Below are 18,919 nucleotides of genomic sequence, written 5' to 3'. Positions count from 1 at the left end.
AAATAGTCAAATTTACTCCTGAAATAGTACAAATTATTCCGGAAATAGTAAATTTTACTGTTTCTGGAGTAAAAATAGCCAGAAATGCACAGAAACTGCGGACAATTCCGGTTTTACTTTTAAAGTAGTAAAAGTTACTTTGTTCGTTTTTCCATTTTTCTCCGTGTGATAATTTAAATTTTTTACTTTCTACTGGGCTTTTATAGTACATTGTGTGGCAAGGGCGGAAAGTAGTCAATTCCTGACCGAGTGTGAATTTTGCCGCACGAGGTAAGGAGTACCTTTCCGCCCGTGTTGCACACGATGTTTTTTGTCCAATTGCACGATAAACAAGACGCCTAAGGAAGTAAACTGGAGTAAAACCAAAGACCAAATATTGAATGTTAAAGATACTGCATATATTTTTATTATGTTTGAGGGAAATAATTTATATTATTATATTTTATAACATTATTTAAAAATATTAAAAATTTGGTGAACTAATTATTTAAAAATACTCAACTTGAAAAATGTGTCTTAAATAACCCAGAAAATTACTTTTCTAGAGTAGCGGGCGGAAAAAATTTTTTCTGCCGGCTGTACCTGCACGGAAAGTTGCGTTTATCGTGCATGTAGGACAAAAAATTCTTTAATCTCTCTTCCGTCCATGCGTCTGATATACTCAAATGGTTACACTTTCCGAAACTTGTCAAAATTTTTATTTCAGTATACTTTTCATTTCATGATAATTATAGGTAATTATTTTTTCATATTATTAGTCAAATACGATGACATATTGTAGTTTCACATATTAATTTTCCATTTTTACATGCAGAAGTTGTGTTAATTGTTATTTCGTTTTTTAATAGAATATCGCATATTATTTGTTAATTTCTACAAGTCAGGTACAGTTTTGTTATACTATTAAGTTTTCGTTTATTTTCTTATATATGGATTCTTCATGCATAATTTTTCAGATTTAAGTCTCATAAATAATAAATGTAAATATACGTAAGTTTTTGACGTATGTAATTTTATATTAAACGGACCCTGATTCGTCGAGCTAATCCACCCTTTTATGCTTCATTACATTTGTTACAATTTCCTACTGAAACTTGAATGTCTGATTCCGTAATTAACTTGACCTTCTGCTCCTGACAATCATCATCAAAGGTATCATTAATATAATCGTTATCATCAGCTACACGCAATATTATGAATTAATATTGTCTCATGTTTTTGCATTTCAAAGATGTTTTCTTTTTAAATATTTTGTAAGGGTTTAAACTATTGAATTATACATATAAGTAGATTCATAAATATTTTTTTAACATTATTATCACGCGAACTTCTCTGAAAAGTTAATGAAGAATTAGGAAAATTTCAGGGTATTTCTAGAAAGCTTAGATGTGCGTAGACCACAAGGGTGAGAGGGTGCAAAGACTAAGGTCCAATAATATGGAGGGTAAGAAAGGAATGAGAAAGAGTGGATGAATGGAAGTGGTTGTTTAGTCATAATTACAACGCTATGTGTATGCAAATGGTCATTTTGACCAATACAATCACAGGTCAAGTCTGTCTGTAATACTACATGAAATATATTTAATTCAAAATTATAATGTTTCTAAGAAGACTCGAGGGATTAAAAGTATCATAAGGAGGAAAAATGGTGTCAAAAGCAGAGGATTGGAAAAGAGGTACATAAGGAAGAAAGAATTGCGAGAGAGATGTGTATGGAGCAAAAGGAGTATAAGGCGCAGGACGACCCTTATTATTCTCGGGTCTATGAATCATTAATGCAAATCAGAATGGCCAGATTCTGCGTTCGAGGTGACGTCAACCCTTTGTCAGAGCAAGCTACAAGACTTGATGAATTAACCCAGGCTGGATATTGATAATCGTTAATTGTTGATGACAACCTTCTCAAGGGAAGTAAGTGTTAATTAAATTAAAGCTTAATAAAGTTTTAATGAAAAAATAAAGATGAAAACGTTTGATGATCAGTATAATCCACAATTAGTAAAGATGCAAATGTTTTTATTCATCTGATCCAATAATTTTGTATTCTTCAAAAAAAATCTGAGCTTTCCATAGAGTTTTATCTCTGTACTAATTTTGATGTTTTCGAAATCATAATTATTTTTATACAAATTTTGGTATATTTTAATCCTGCAAACAGATAAGAGTATTTAATTTTTATTTTTTCTTATTTAAAAAAATGTGTTTATCAGTAAAAAATTTTTGTTTTCATACTTTTTGAAATATTTGAAAAATAATACTCCCTATAGATTTCCTTCTGCAGTAACTATTGGTCTTTTTGATTTATGTTGAAATTAATATTCAGAAAAGGGATACGATTTTCCCTTTTGGGTTTGGTGTGCCTTATCTTAAGAGATTATAAATTCATTCGTAAGGTCTGCAATGCATTCTGACCAGCACGTACAACGATTGCAGATCTTCCATTAGCCAACATTCGTTTGTTTTTGCTCTCGATCCAAGATCGCAAACAAAAGATAAAATACGCTTTGTTTGATTAAATGTTTCACGCATAACTTTCATTGATGAAAATATGCATTTATCATCAAATTGTCGGTTTCGCAATAATGTTTCATCAAATTATAATCGTAACTCTTTTTGAAAATATAAACAAGTTAAAAATAAAATTCATTATTTTATGCACATGGAAATGTTTACTTCGAATAGTGTGTGTTCAGTAAAATTTAAATTTCTGATAAACTGTAAAAAACAATCGTTTGACTTTCAAAAAGTGAACTCAATGTTCAAAAGTGACGCGTTGTAAGTTTACGATGCAACAATGACTTGAAATCGAATTTCAGCGCGAAAAGTAAATAATGTCTCGGGACATTGTTATCAAAGTGCAACTTTTGAACGTCAACAGTTTTACACTCTCCGAGTTACGACATTTTTTTTTTTTCGTTGCTTCTCTCATATCAATTTTTCGTCGATGCGAAGTCTTGTCTTTCATGCATGCATGCTCTTTAGACGCGGGACTCAACCTATTCATTGTTCGAAAGTGCATTTCATTTTCACAAACGCTACGTAAACATATAACGATATATACGCGTTGAAATTTATGAATGTCCTAAAAAAGTACACGCGATTTTACGACCAGATATTCGCAAATTGTCGGTCCAACAATTTTTCCAACGCCACCGACGCGAATTCAATTGCGAGATGCTTTTTCAGTAGAAAAAAATATATGATAACAATTTGTTGGACAATAAAGAGTTATTGAACTTTATTTTACTTTTAGGTTCCTTTTTTCAATGAGTGACAAAGTAAAATAAAATTACCAAATAGAATTAATGTAAAACAAGATGAAATAAATATTAACGCAAATACAACATATTTTGAAAATTGTCTGACTACTGGACTACCCATCTTTGTGAGAGATTTAAACTAACTGTTCTCTTAAGCTATGAGCTGAGAACGAATCAAATTATTTGGTTGTCGCAACCAAATTTTGGTTAGGACAACAAACGATCATTTGGTTTTTTAGACCAAACTATTTTGTTGTGTTAACCAAATTATTTTGTTGTCGTAACACAGAAAAAACTTGGACTCATTTTTGTTGCAACTCATTTTCTTTTGGGTATCGAAATGAGTATGGGACAAACTTCATGTTATTCAAAATGATATTGGCTGGAATTTCAGATTTCTAAGTTGGCATCATAAGCAGAGTAATTTTGTATTTCAATTATTGTTTCTAATATTTCAACAACACCAGAAAGATTATTTTGACCAGTACGAATATTTAGAAGTTTTTAAATAAAAATTATTTATTATTATTTACGTAGATAATAATTAATTTCATAAGTTTTTAAATTTACCGCTATTATTTAAGTTGCCAGTACCGTTCCTGTTGTCAAAACCACATGTTTTCATTTTTCTAACCTAAAAACATATTTCCTTTATTATTTTATTACGCGATTACAAGCAATTTTTAATCAAATATATTAAGTCTAGCGTGTTATTTACTTCTTTTTAATTATTATATTTCATGTTTTTGTGCAAAATTATTCGTTATTTCACAATATTTTTCCATTTTTCTTTTTCTCAAAATGAAACTTGCCTGTTTCATTTTGATACTTTTACCTTAGAACTCGAAATGAGACAACCAGTTTCATTTTTGTTGCGAATCAAATTGAGTATAGAATCTATACTCAATTTGAATTCAGGTTTTTTCTGTGAACCAAATTTTGGTTGGAATTTAAAAATGTTCAACCAAATAATTTTGTTGGCCTAACCAAATGTTTGGTTGAGATAACTCTACGACTTTGTTTTAGCCAACCAAAATTTGGTTACAAGAACCAAAATTGCCTTAACAAACAATTTTATTGCAAACACTAAATTTTTTTTCTCAGTGTATTTGTAGTAGTTGATGAAAATAATAAATTTTTCGGTTATCGTTTAAACTTTTATGTTATTGATTCAGTTGTTAAAATCCCCTCTATGAGCATTCTTTTTGTAAATAAACTTGAACACGAGATCAAATAATATGTGACCCAGAAAACTCACCTAGATATATAATCTTTTCATAATAAAAATAAACATATTTGTTAGATGGGCGTACAGCATCCAATCATATGTATCAATATAAGACAAACTCTTTCCATATATACAAAACAATAATATGTATCTTGAAAAGTACACTTGTAAAGTGCGAAATACTGCGGAAGAAGCTAACAACTCGAGTCATAAAATATAAGCTTATCGGTGAGTTAACTAAAGAAAACGTACAACTTGTACTTGTCGAAAAATATGACTTCTGGATAAATGTATACTGTATATGTACCCCTTGTTGACACAGTGTTAAACATCACACCCCTTACTTTTTCGTAAATCATTGTGGACATGCAATAACCAACAGAAATTATGATGACCAAAAATTTATTAGTTATTACTGTTATGCCGAAAATTGCTCGTCATGTTTGACTTTCATTATTTCAATTGCTTCTGAATAGTAAGTGCTATTATTGCGTGAATTTTACTTACATTATTAGACCACATCAAAGCTCGTGAATTTTAACGGGACAACTTACCTGAAAAAGACAAAAAATATTGTTAAGTCAAGATTTTAACTTATTTATCAGATATTAGTTTATTTTTCTTTTAGGAACTATTCGTAAAATGCAGACGTCTGACGAAATTGGAAATCGAAATCTGACGAATTTATGTATTTAGATCTATGAATTTAATTCTTAAATTTCGATTTGATAACAAAAATTATTGTTGACGGTTTTAGATAAAATAAAAATTAAAAGGATTTATATAGAAGACTCGAATATGAGAAAAAGCTAGAGTACATAAGTGGAAGTTTGTGTATTGCTGAGAAAGGTCGGCTTCCTCTCGCGCGATATTAGCCACAGTCTGGCCAACGACGAGACTACTCACGTTGGCGACTGTTGTTGGGCAAACTACTGGAAAATTACTGGCTGGTTGGTTGGCTTTGTACGCACCAACTTTAACGATATTTGTAGCAAGACCATAGCGAAGTTTCGACCTGTTCTCTCTGAACATTGGTCAGTTACAAAGTCGCTGTAAGGTTTGACCCCCGTCTAATGGTTAAGTACGCACGACCTGCCTAACCGCAAAGTGATCGCCAGACATGCCAAAGACCATCACCTTCAAACATTCAAGTGTAAAACCGTATAAATCAATTACAGGGTTGCCTCGAAATATCCTTTCTTGTATTAACTATTATAAAATATAATTGATTGTCCAAAAACATTTCGCTTCTCGAATGGCGTAGAATTTTCAACTGTCCAGTGGACGAATTGTATCAGTGTCTCGAACTGGAAACGATGTTTCACCTGCAAGGTGTATCAACCAAGTGAACAAACAAACTTTTGCACCAGGCCGCGGTCAGAATGGGGTGCGGGTGGCAGATCTGCAATCCGGAATAGAATCTGTCGGCTCCAGACGTTATCTCACTTTCCTTTCAGCTTCGAAAATTTACCAGCGCCACCCGCATGGACCTCAACACCAATTTCGTCAATACAACTTCTCCAGTATTAATACTATATCCTCTCTTTAAAATCTAAGTCGGTTTACATTTAAATTAAAGCGAATACAATTTTTCCTTATTTTTTTGTTGTGTTATTTTATATTTTAATATTTAAGACAAAAAGAATACATTTTTAATGTCACGAGTAGGATTATAAGTAAAAAAAGCACATTTCGAACGGAATTGGCGTTTTGAGATTCCCCGAAAGAGGAAATCCGCTGTATCGAAGATCCACTTGAGTTGTGCCAAAGGGTGGTTCACCCTCAAATCACTCAAGCAACGCCCAAATTCATAAAGACCAAAAAGAACGGGAAGATTGAGAGATGAGAAGTATCTATTGTCAAATTTCCGGACAATATAATTTTTCCCTTTTTCATGACATTTATTATACTTATAAATAATTGATCTCTATGACAAATTCTTTTAATTATTTTCCAATAATTATTCTATTTCTAATATAAAATAATTACAAAATATGTTATTTTTATAATTACATACAGATTATAAGAATATCATTTTCTAAATTAACTAAAGTTTGAGTTGTTTAATGAATTAAGAGCTGATCTTCATAGTACATTAAAGTACACTTGCATTTGACTCTCTCAAGTTTTGGTTCCCCTCTCTTCGTATATTTCATATATGAGATACTTTGAATCCGACTCACGTATTGGCAAGATATTAGACTTTGTATGTAGAGGGCCTTCTGCTCTGCATATATCGGTCCTTTGTGTAAAAAGGACTCCCAAACAGAATTTAAGGTTATTTCGCGGGAATAAGAATAGGTACTCTGCAAAAAAAAGAACGCGGACTCTTCGATAAAGCCTTTTCACATCTACAATTGTAGACACCCTCCTTAGACGCCTTCTTTCACGTCCGTGACTGCACTGCCAGCTGAGAAATAAATTTCATAGTCTAACAACGCACGAAAACATTTTATACAATTTTCACTCACAAAAAAACTACTATCTTTATTCTTTTAAATAAATTGTAATATATTTTTTCAAATAATTATAAATTTGAATAAATAAAATCAATGAATTTTGAAATCAGTTACAATCATGTAAATGAGTCATAAAAACGTAGTACGTTTAACAAAACAATCCACAATCTCGACTATTGTCTTCGGCGACATGGTGTCGTTTTCCTATTCGAAATGGACATTATTAATTAAAAGTTTGAGACAAACGACAAAAGTTTGAATTTTTTCTAGTTGGATAATTGAAAGCTTTCGCCCATTTTACAAAGCAGCGGTGCTACCTATCTTCGTATTCTGACCAATCCGAAATCACGTGCATTAAATATTCGAGTAATTCATTACGATGCTTACTCCCTGACCATTTATATCTCTATTTCTCTCTCTTGTACACACGCACTCTGTCCATTTATCCCCTTCCTCTACGCTCATTTTCGTAGACAGCTGGAATTTATCCTAACAAATTTCTACCAACCCCTCGAGCTCTCGTCTCTCACGTAATATACGATAAACATTTCCTCCGCACAGTTTTCGCGTAGGTGGAAGGAAAGAGAGTGGCGGGTGAATGGGTCGAGGAAAGGGGTGCTGGTAAAAATATTTATATGAAGCACTGTTCTCTTGGTTTTACCTCGTTAAGTGCTCACTGGATGTATTTTTCAGTAACTGTTTGTTAAACTCAAGTTAAAATTAAACGAGCGGGATTTAAATAACGCCTTAAGTTTTCAAAAATTAAACTAGTTTTTTTAATTTAATTATAACTTAATAAATGCGTGTTATTTTTTCTCCGCAAGTGATTAAATTATGCAGTTTTTAAATTTTACTTTATAACTATTATATCAAGTATTGTATTACCTCCTGAAAATAAACTTAAAATTTTGACTTCCTTTTTCCTGTTAACTAAATTTTCTTTTGAAAATAGTATTATTTCGAAAGTAAAGAATGACTTTTTCCTAGTTTTTGATAAAAATTTACAATAATATGAGAATTGTAAAAAGTCCATTCAATTTCTGAGATTCACTTCTTTTACTACCGTTTGAATGGCAAAACATTTAGTTTCATGAAGGGTTTCTGCTATACCGATGGTGGATTTACTTTTCATTTTGGTCCTCTTGGTTCTTTCGCTTTTCTTGATGCATCTCGAAAGGATTTAGTTATTCGTGTGATCGAAGGGCTTTGGAGGGAGGAAAAATTCTATCAATCGAATAAGGGTGGAGAAACGTAGCTTCTGTTGCGAGCTCATAGTCGTGTGTGACGTGAGGATCACACGCATCGTCGAATTTAGTGCGCTGTAAATCGAAAAGACGGTCTTCGTGGCGCCTAGATCAACTTCGTCGTCGTCGTCTCCAGGCTCGATGGATTCCACGGCGCTTACTCGGCATTTAGACCCGCATAACCCGAAATACCCATATGGGTTCTCCACGCTTACATTTGCCTAATAGTGTCAGCACCACATCTTCATGAAACAAGCCTTACGCGCTTCGTTAGCTTATCTCCATTTTCCCCTACGTCAACTTACTAACAATTTCTATTTCATCAAAATATTTTGCTGCCTCGTCTTTCTATTTATAATTTTTTGCTGTTATTTAATTTTCTTAAATTTTTCGATTGTTAGTTATTTCATTTAATTTACAAAAGTAAATTTATTCTATTCGGCAGACATCTGTAGGTGTTATTCTTCAAAAGTCTTAATAATAACAAATAACAACGTTCGAACCTACAGGTTCGCTAATAAGACTTCTGCTGAGGAACCACTATATTTTGAAATCATCACATTTGTTCTAATAATAATAAATTATTATAATAACTTTTAAATTGTTATTTTTTTATATTAACATTTTACTCTTTATTTTATTATTGAAATAATTTCTTCAAATATATAAAATATACATTTATTTGTATTTCTTTAAATTACCAAAATGGAATGATATTATTGGTTAAAATAGAGTTTATTTGATTCAAATATATTTTTTCAGTGTAAGAAAAATAATTTGAGAACTTCATTAATTATGTATTTTTTATATTAAAAAGTTTTAATATTAAATTTAAATTTCATAATTCCGTTAACGAACGCATTGATGTAATCGAAAAGAAGTATTAAAATAATTTTAAAAAAATATGTATGTAAATTTAATTTCTAACCAACAAAAATACACAATTTTCAGGTCTATGAAGTTGGCGTCGACGCTCAACGTCGAAAATTATTTTTCACGGGACCAAAAATAACAAATTATTTTTAAAAAAGTTTTGGGTTCACATAATACCTTAAAAAGTATTTCCTAAGGCATTACATATTTGGGCCGAAAATCATTTTAAAAAAAATAGTTCGACATTTTTGGTCCTGTGAAAAATAATTTTCGGCGCTGAGCGTCAACGCCAACTTCATGGAGGTCAATTTTCATAATTCTTCTGAATACTGGCATTCGGTATATTGAATTAATACTGACCGAGTACTGGTTTGCCATTACAGTCTCAATAATACTGGCACAGTATTAGAAACTACTGACATGCCGGTATTGGCTTGCAGTATTGGCACAGTACAGAATTTAATCCATATCAGCACTGAACCAATACTGGTAAGCCAACTGTCGGCCAGTCAGTATTGGTGCATGATTGCGCCTGTTGTCAATATCGGCGTTTGACAGAAATTTTTGCTTGGGAAGTACTATTCGTTTGGTTGGATTACCCAAACTGTATGGCAGTAACAGTGCCATGTTAATTCAGTTATACGATATAACAGAAACAGCAAGAATTATGGCAGTAATTACGAAAAATTTCTTTCAGTGTAGAAAGATCACTCTATAAATATTTCAGAATTTTATTATTAATGTTTTTTGCAATTATTAAACATTCAGAAAGATTAAAGGTATTTACAAAAGACGAGTTATTTTTTATCGAAATTTATTAAATATATATATATTTAATTTATTATTATTATATATATTAAATATATATTTATTTAATATATAAGTCTTTCGTAATCAGCAAAGTTGAAGCGTTGTTAGGATGGAAATAGTAGCTAAACTGATTTGTTTAAAGTAGGATTTGTGCCACAGATTATAGTTTATTATGAACATGATTTAATGATAAGCAAACTTGAGTGAGTAAATCCAAGTGCAAGCTTTAATTTTTGAACCATAAAGATTTTGTAACAGTATTACTTAAAATATTGGAAAATCTTAATTTTTTATACTGCAAATCCTAAAACAACAAATATTATTATTAGTACTAAAACCTTGCAATTCTAGAGTAAAGATTTTCTTTTGCGGATATGGACGTTGATTTGGGAACCGTTAATAGGTCGAACATTATAGCAGCAATTCCGTTGATTTCTTGGTTCCTTGGGTTAGATACGACAGGTCGGTCCGGCTTGGCATAACCGGAATACCAAATCGAACCTTGCAATAGTACGTAGAGTTGGTTTCTAGTTTAAGGCAAAGTTTTAATCACTATCGACTTTAGGGGATCTCTCCTCGTTTCGCGAGAATCCTCAGGAGGAAATGTCTAGGCAAGGAAGTTGAAGGAAAAGCGATTACGAATGCCCACAGCAGCAGTATTTCTCATCATTGCTGACAAATAGTATCTTTTATCTAATCAAGACTTTACTTTCCAATACGGTCCATCCTTTTTTATTATTTTAAATCACAATAGGGGAGATCGGGGCAAAGCCGCTATGCGGGGCAAAGGCGTTTTTCGAAATATCTTCTTTCTTTCTAATCTATTACCATTTTCGTTAACAGTTTATTATTAATACGACTAAAGCAATAGATTGGAAAAGAAACAGCTAAAAAATATTAAATATATTAGGAAATATAACATAAAAATATTTTTTGCAAGGAAGAGATGAAAATTTCGTTGATCGAAGATTCAAATTTAAAAAATTGTTTTAAGTACTTAGGTCTTAAAAACTTTTTGCTTGAATAAATGAAACATTTATCTACACGATCTGCATGAAATTTAGGTTTTATTTTTTATTTAACATTAAAAAAATGATAAATTTTATGTAAATATAATATTAATATTTCATAATATTTTCCCGCCGTTATTTAAATTATTTTTGAATTTGAACAGTCGGTAAAGTAGACTTTTGAACGAAAAAGTGAAGAGTTGAATTCAAAATGTGAGGTTAAAAATACAAGTATTGATATTTTTTATAAAATAATTTAAAACTCTTTAAAAAATGTATAAAATACTTATGTTTCAAAGATATTAGGTCATTTACTGCAACTTCGTACAGTTTTAACGGCTATAATTTTCTACCTTTAAAAACTATAAGCAAAAACGTCGCTGCCCCGCCATACGGGGCAAAACCGTTTTTTGCATCTCTTTGAAAATAATTAAATTAATTAATCAAATAATTACTATTGAAATTTGTTATTAATTAGTTTTAGATGAAATAGAAAAAAATCACGTCAATTGAAGGTGTAATAACAAAAATATTTATAAATAAATGTTACATCAGCGGCTTTGCCCCGCTCTCCCCTAATCGAGAATTTTCTCAACAAATACAGACAGCGACTTAAATAGGAGATTAATTGGTATACCCTAAATGTGGATAATAAGAATACACTTTTAATATCCACAAATTACACCAGTGGAAATTTAATGCAGTTTGATTAATAATTTGAAAATTTTCGCTCCTTGACACCACTTCTCGTTTACTCGACAAACTTTTTACAGTGATACCAGGGGTTCTCTTTCGAATGTGGAGAAGTTGAAGTCAAAATTGTTGGTTATTGCAGACGAATGCAACGCTGATTTTCGTGGCTAGGAGGAGGTGGTGGCCACTTCTGATCCTGAGTAGCAATTAAACATTTGGCTAATGTGCTTTTCCATTCAGAAAATTGGATATTTCAGGCGCCTACGTCGACCATTCCCATTCCCTCGTCGTGACCAGCACCGCCTCGCAAGCTCGATATACCAGATTAATTGAATTTACAGGGGATGGCGCGCGGTCTAACGACTCGAATCCTTCGCTCAGGGTAAACCACGAATTTATTAATCGCGCTCAACTACATTTACAATATCATCGTACGTTTTAAAATTTCCCAAATGTTTCTTCACTTGTTTTAATTCCAACTTTGGAAATATATTTCACACAATCGCATTACATTCACAGATTACTATTATTGTCGCAATCTATATATTGGTGACTTATTTTAAATTAGAAAACGAGGAAATTAATTTAAGAGTAAACTCGTGGTTTAGAAGCTTTGATGAAACTTAATTTTGAGATGGTGGAAAACGTAGGGTATGCTTAAAGTGTTTCAAGTACTGAAGCAAGTGCCGTTGAACTTTGATATTCGTAATTCCATTGCTCGCAATTAGGGCCAGTAATTACCATAACCATTAGCAGGCCAGCAAGGCGCAGCTCGGAGAAACTACCTTGGACACTTGGGACACGCGGGAGACCCGGCTGTCCAGGACATAAATACTAGCGGTCAGCCTGACCACCGTCGACCGCGGAACTCCTCCGGATAACCTGGACACACAATCAGGAAGTTTCTTGAGGAATGTGACCGTCCTGAATTTCTTAGGTGGTCGAATTAAACTGGTTCCACTAGACGCCCCCAACGTTCCAGTCGCTGAAGACGACAGAGCAGCCTGCAACTTCCAAATACCTTCACTCTGACCCCTACATATTCCTCTCCAATGGTTACAACGTTCTACAATCCACAGATTTTCACATGTCCTTGTCTAAAGTCTATTATACCCTAAACTTGTCAACCCGAAATTAACCTCTTCAAATGTTTCCTTCTTCTTTATTTAAAAATGGAAATTTTCTCATATTACAGAATCTTCCTTAGTACCCTAAAAGGAACATTTTTAATAACTATTTATTGAAGATTTTTTAATCACGTTCGATTGAAATTCATTTTTCTAGATACGCTTTAGATATATGTTTAAAGTTGATTATTAAATTAAAAGCAATTAATGTGAGTTAAATTAGTTTCTTGGTTTAAAAGAGAAAATTGGTTGGTGCGAATTTGTGTGTGTGTGTGACGGGATTTGGAATTGTGGTGGGTGTACAATCAAGGTAGAAAATGTACAACGTCGTTTTGTCCTATAGAGATGGTTCTTGGTCAGCGACGTAGCGTGACTTCGATTTGTGGAACTCGGGGATATAATAGATTTGCCTTCCAGGAAATACGGTCCAATTTTAGGAGAAACTTTCCGTACCGTTCGGACAATCGTCGCATCTAAATTTAATCTACAGCCACGGATTTATATATATAGCACTCCTAAACCAGAACAATGCCCGGAAATTAAACGCAATGATCGTTCTGCTGTAAAAATATCTCTCACGGATAATCGTATTTTCAGAAAAAAAATATATATTTATTTTTTTCACGACGATAAAATTTGATAAATGATTGCTTTTTTTAAAAATAATATTCGTTTTTCTTCGTAATAATTTTTATTATTTCCTGACAGTAAGTATAAGAGATAATGACTAACAAAGAGCATGTAGATAAATATTAAAAAAGTTGATAGAGATTTATTTCGTTTTCGTGATGATCCTAAAATGAAACTTTTTAAATTATTGTAATTTTGCTATCAGTAAAACTGAGAATCAGTGATATTTATTGTCTTATAGTATATTTGTTGTGAAATTCAAAATTTTGTAATTTTAGTATTAGTGGAAAATGTGAGGCAGCTCAATTGAAGACATATTTATAGTCTTCGAATCGATGTAAAATTCTAGAACGTACAGGAAATATATAAGAATTTAAAGAATTTCATGGAGGGAGTAATCCTTTCTTCGTTTAGAGGACTGGACCAAACCTTATTGTACGGTTGAAAGTTAAATAGGAATCTCTCCTTGATGTGGTTATCGTTGGTTTTCTGCTAAAGCTTTTTTGCCTTTTCCCAACGGCGATTTAATTGAAAAATATTAAAATTCTTTCCAGCTGCTGGGTTATCCGTTTAACATTAAAAGACTCTCGAAGCCAGCGTATGGCTCTTTCCTTTCTCGTCGAGCTTTTCTCCTTGATGTTTTATTTTTTGACTTACATCGAACAATGAATTAGCTCGATTGTAATATTTTTGCAGTGGTACCTTTTTGAATGGCATTAATTGAAAACTGAAAATAATTAGTTGATGAGATAAGAAAGTAGGAAATGTTTTTATTATTTTACTTCTTGCGAGAAGTTAATTATTATTTTGGGTTTACTTTGGGTTCCATTTGGCTCGTGTGAGAAAGGGGAATGGGCAAACGAGAAAGTTGTAGTTAGCAAAGTAGAATTTGAGGAATCGAAGAAAGTGTTTGTAAGGTACGTATCGTTGTGCGCCAACGTTTTCACCGCGCTGCACAAGAAAGTTGGCTTACCATTAAGATCTTCTATTTGCACTGTCGACGATTGCCTGGGCCGTTTGATATTAATGTTTTTCTTGTGACATCGTGTGCTAATAATTACGTCGAAGAGAGTTAAGTGTGCAATAGGAATATTGAACTTAGTTTTTCTTTATCATCTTTCAAGTTACATGAAAAATTCCTTTAAAACTTTACTCTGAGGCATTTTTTTGGAATGTTTTCTTTACATTAGAAAAATTTATCATTATTTATCCAAATGATGTATGCTTTGATAATAAAATATTTAATATTAAAAAATACATTAGGTGCAAATGAGAATCACCTGGAACTTTGGAAATTATAATGAAAATGGTGTAATAAATGAGGATAGGTTGTCGGGTAAGCTGGTTGATATTTTCGTTGAGAGGAATCTTCCGTACAGCCGGCGCGTCTCAAAATGCTCACTCATTTGTCTCGACCCGGCTAATGAAATTATAGCCACCGGCCCAAGCTTTGGTCATTTTCAGAAGGATATACTTTTCTCTCTGTTTCTCTTTCACTTTATCATCCCTCTCTCTCTCATTCTTATTTGATATTGCATTGGACCTTCACTAGTCTCTCGATCGAGCTTCTTACTTTTGCCATGCTTTCCTACCCCTTGAAAACATCGTCGTTTTCTCAGGGGACGGAGGAAAATTGCGGGAAAACTTGTTTCGTAGATATCTCTTTGAGCACTTCTCGCAGATGACGGCGGATGCGGGAAAACGCGGATATTGCGAGGAAGCAACATGCCCAATTCACAGCACACGATACTCTCGTGTTCCTTTCATGCTGCTTGAAAAAAAATCAATTTACTCTTTTCATATTGACTCACAAATTTTTTTTTTAAATTAATTTTCCTTCTAATTAAATTTTTTGCTATGAAATCTTTATTTTGTTATCTTCACTTTGCAATGTGAACGTTACTCAGTAAAATTGAGATATTAAAGTCTCTTTTTTTAAATTGAGCCTCACTCCTCTTAGGTTAAAAAAATGTTTCCTCGTAATTTCTAATTATGATACAAAGAGACGATTAGCGAGTCGTTTGTAAGCTGATCGCGTTATCGGTTTAATGCAAAACAAGCTTCAATATAGCCGCTGGCGGAAGGTCGTGATGCGTTAAAAGAAGGCGAGAGGGAGAGTAAGTAATAGACAACGGGCTTCAAGAATGAAGGGTGCACAACTTATCTCACAGAGACTTTTTTAAGATTAGCCTCTTGTGTCGTATTAAGCGCGGACCATTTAAGCCAACCTCTCTAAATTCCGACTCAGTCCTATTCTGAAAGATCCTCCTTCACCTGACAACCATTCCCGAGGTAACACGCTGCACGTAAATAGCTACTTGTCGGATCATTAAGCGTCAAAGTCGCGAATTATGCTTTAGATTAGGTGGATCGATGAATTTATAAATTCAGATTTGAGATTTTATAAAAAATTCAAGTTGAGATTCGACAGAGGGGAAGAGAACATACTTATGTTATAATATAATCACAACACTAAATAAAGTGGACAAAATACATTGAGTTTTCCACCATTAGGTGCAAATGGCGCACAATAATTAGCACCTTTCCCTTCGATTCTCTTCCTAGCAGTTGAAGTAAAACGAATTAAAACATTTCTACTTCAAGTCAGAGTGAGAGAAAGAAAGTGGTGGTTACCTTTCGTGTTTCAATTTTTTTTAATGTTCCCTTTCGAAAATATTATTATTTCAAGAGTCGGCTCTCTCCTTATTGCGCGTCATTTGTTTTCATTTGCCTTTTCGTCGAAAAGAGGGCGGAAAAGAGGACTGTGAGAATTAGCGGAGAAACGTTCCCCCCAACTCCGGAATCAGTTTTTCCCGCAATTTTCTTCGGACTGCTTGTTATGCAAGTTTTCTGCTCCAATTGACTTTGCCCCTCTCCCTGTTTATTTCTCTCTCACACACATACACACCGTTCCTCTGAGTTATTCCCTTGATTATTTTTCAACTCATTTCTTTCATCGTTTGAGAAATATTTGAGAATAATACTATACCTTACAGGTGTTTTATTGTTTTGTAATCATACAATAAAAAAACTAGACATTCTGGGTATAGTGAATTTATAAATAAAAAATCAGGAAAAGAAGCAGGCGCAATGGCTTTTTAAATTCAGATCAAAAGTTATTTGTATATAATAAATAATTTATAATTACATTATTTGTGAATTGTTATGATAATGGTTGCCATGGTAACGGTTACCATGTAAACCATACGAGTATACGACGGACGGACGGGCAGACGCCAAAGCGAAAATATAAAGATTTCGACCCTGGGCCACGAAACCCTACAAATTTAAACCCCGATACAAGTAGGGGAAAACCCCTAATAACACCCTTAAGGCAAACCCAAATTCCAAAAAAATTCAATTTTTCTTAGACAGACAATTTTATTGCAAATTCTTGCACAAAATACAACTAAAAGTGTTTTTAAATTCAAATCAAAAGTTATTTGTATAGGGTAGGTCTAAGTTCGGCCACCACCCAGTAGTCTGGCACTTTACGTTTATTAATAAAATTAAAAGAAATGTTTATGTAGAAAAGTAAAACATTCTTTCTTTTCAATAGCATATCCGCTTTTCAATTTGCACACTAAAACTTAAATAATATTTATAATTTTATATATTATAATATAAACTAAATAATGTAAGTTGCCGACTACTGTAGCTAGGGTAACTGAGAGTAAGATCACCCATGTCCCAATAGTCGGACACTTTATTTTTATTTTTAAAATTAAAAGAAATCACTTATGCAGAAAAATAAAAAATTCTTTGGTCTCAATAGTATGGCACTTTTTACTTTACATACCAAAGTTTAAGTAATATTTATATATTATGTACTAAAAAATGTTGGTGGCCGACTACTGTAGCTACATTTCATTAAATGGCCGACTATTGTATCATTCACCCTATAATAAATAATTTATAATTACATTTTTTGTGAATTTCTATGGTTGTTATGGAAACGATTGCTATGGAAACGGTTGCCATGGAAACAGTTGCAATGGAAACAGTTGCAATGGAAACAGTTGTCATGGTATTCTTTTCTGTGGTTAAATTTTTTCAGCTAGAATGTTTCACCCTTGGAGTGACTTTTCAGTGAGTATTTCGCGTGTTGTCGACAATTCTCTGTAGCAGTAGCTCGCGAAAAATGATTCATTTTTTCGGCATATTGCAAGCTCTGAGAGGCTCGCGGCCCTCGCCAAGGAAGGTTGGGGCTTTGTCCAATTAAGCGTCCAGCTTTTCGACTGACGAGGCGCGGCTTCGCATATTTCTGTCTGGAGAGGCAACCAAGAGGGTCTGCCGAACGATTCGACTCGAATGGAAAAAAGGAAAAACTCTCCTCCGCGGAATTGTGCTTTTCGACTCCTAACCGCCACCATTCCTCTTCCTCTGAATTCTCCCTCCCCTCCCCCCCCATTAGAATCTCAAACGTCGACTCTCCATCCGAATATTTTGTCCGACGTCCAACTTACAGCAATTAGCTCAATAATTTCCCCATGGCTTCCCGTACTTTGACAGCTTGTCACCTCGAGACTCTCCATCTCGTTTCTTTCTCTGGGTCCTTAAAAATTGACATTTATTTCTCAACTTTACTGGTCTTAGAGCTTACGATAATTCCTGTGGATTTATTAAATTCATTAAAATTTCTAAAGCCTGAGCTTCAATTATGTTTTTTGTCAAAAAGTATTATAAAATTTAAATTTAATTAATTGGGCTCTTAAATTTATAATAGTGAATTGTTGAAAAAAGGAACAATAATAAAATTATATGCGTTTAATTGTTTAATTTCGAAATTATGGGCATGGGGAAATTTAAGCCTATTTTCAGACTAAAACCTTAAAACATATTCTTAAAAAAATATCAAAAGTTATATATAGAAAATTGAAAAAATTCGATCCTTGGAAGGAATAAAATGACAGAGAGATTTATGTCATTACATTGTAATGTTTTATTGGGAAATTGAAAAAACAATAAATTAATTCATTAATAATTTTTTAAATAAAACTCGCAATTTTCAAAAACGAAAAATTTAAACTTCTATCGCAATTTTTATTATTTTTCATTGCTGATTTTTTAAAACACTTTTTTCAAGATTCTGATCAATTAATCGTACGGATTTTGAAAAAATTCAATTTTTTCAAAAAATAAAATTTCTGAAAAATAAAAAAAATTGTTTTTGAGAATCGATGAACAAGAAGTTTTAATTAGACATGTTGTTCTTAAATAATAAATTTTTTAAAAAATTTTAAACACCTGTTTTCCGTTTAAAGGTCTATCAAAAATTAATCAACAATACACTGAAAAAAATATGCTATTGAATCAACAGCATTTTTGCCAAAGGTATAAAAATTAATGATTCAAAAGCATATGCTATAGAATCTATTTAATATTTTATATAGAATATGATCTTGAATCAATAATTTTTATATCTTTGTCAGAAATGCTGTTGGTTCAATAGCATATTTTTCTCAATGTATAATTAATGACGGATGTAAAATTAATTCAACAATGTTTTATTCTTATTATTTTATGCTTGTTTATACGTGTTTTAATGAACGTTTGGATTTTCCAATATAATTCGCAGGACAGTT

The 18,919-nt window shown here is 32.6% G+C and overlaps 1 protein-coding gene across 3 annotated transcripts in view; it reads right to left on the bottom strand.

Annotated features, from left to right (window-relative positions):
- Positions 1-18,919, bottom strand: part of LOC127290435 (trithorax group protein osa) — a 310,977-nt gene that overhangs the window by 205,169 nt on the left and 86,889 nt on the right. The window lies entirely within an intron of this gene.

Source organism: Leptopilina boulardi, unplaced genomic scaffold (assembly GCF_019393585.1).
Source record: "Leptopilina boulardi isolate dan_hultmark-lab unplaced genomic scaffold, ZJU_Lbou_2.1 LbouV2_64, whole genome shotgun sequence".
In the NCBI taxonomy this organism is placed as follows: Eukaryota; Metazoa; Arthropoda; class Insecta; order Hymenoptera; family Figitidae; genus Leptopilina; species Leptopilina boulardi.
This window is presented reverse-complemented; position numbering and strand designations above follow the sequence as displayed.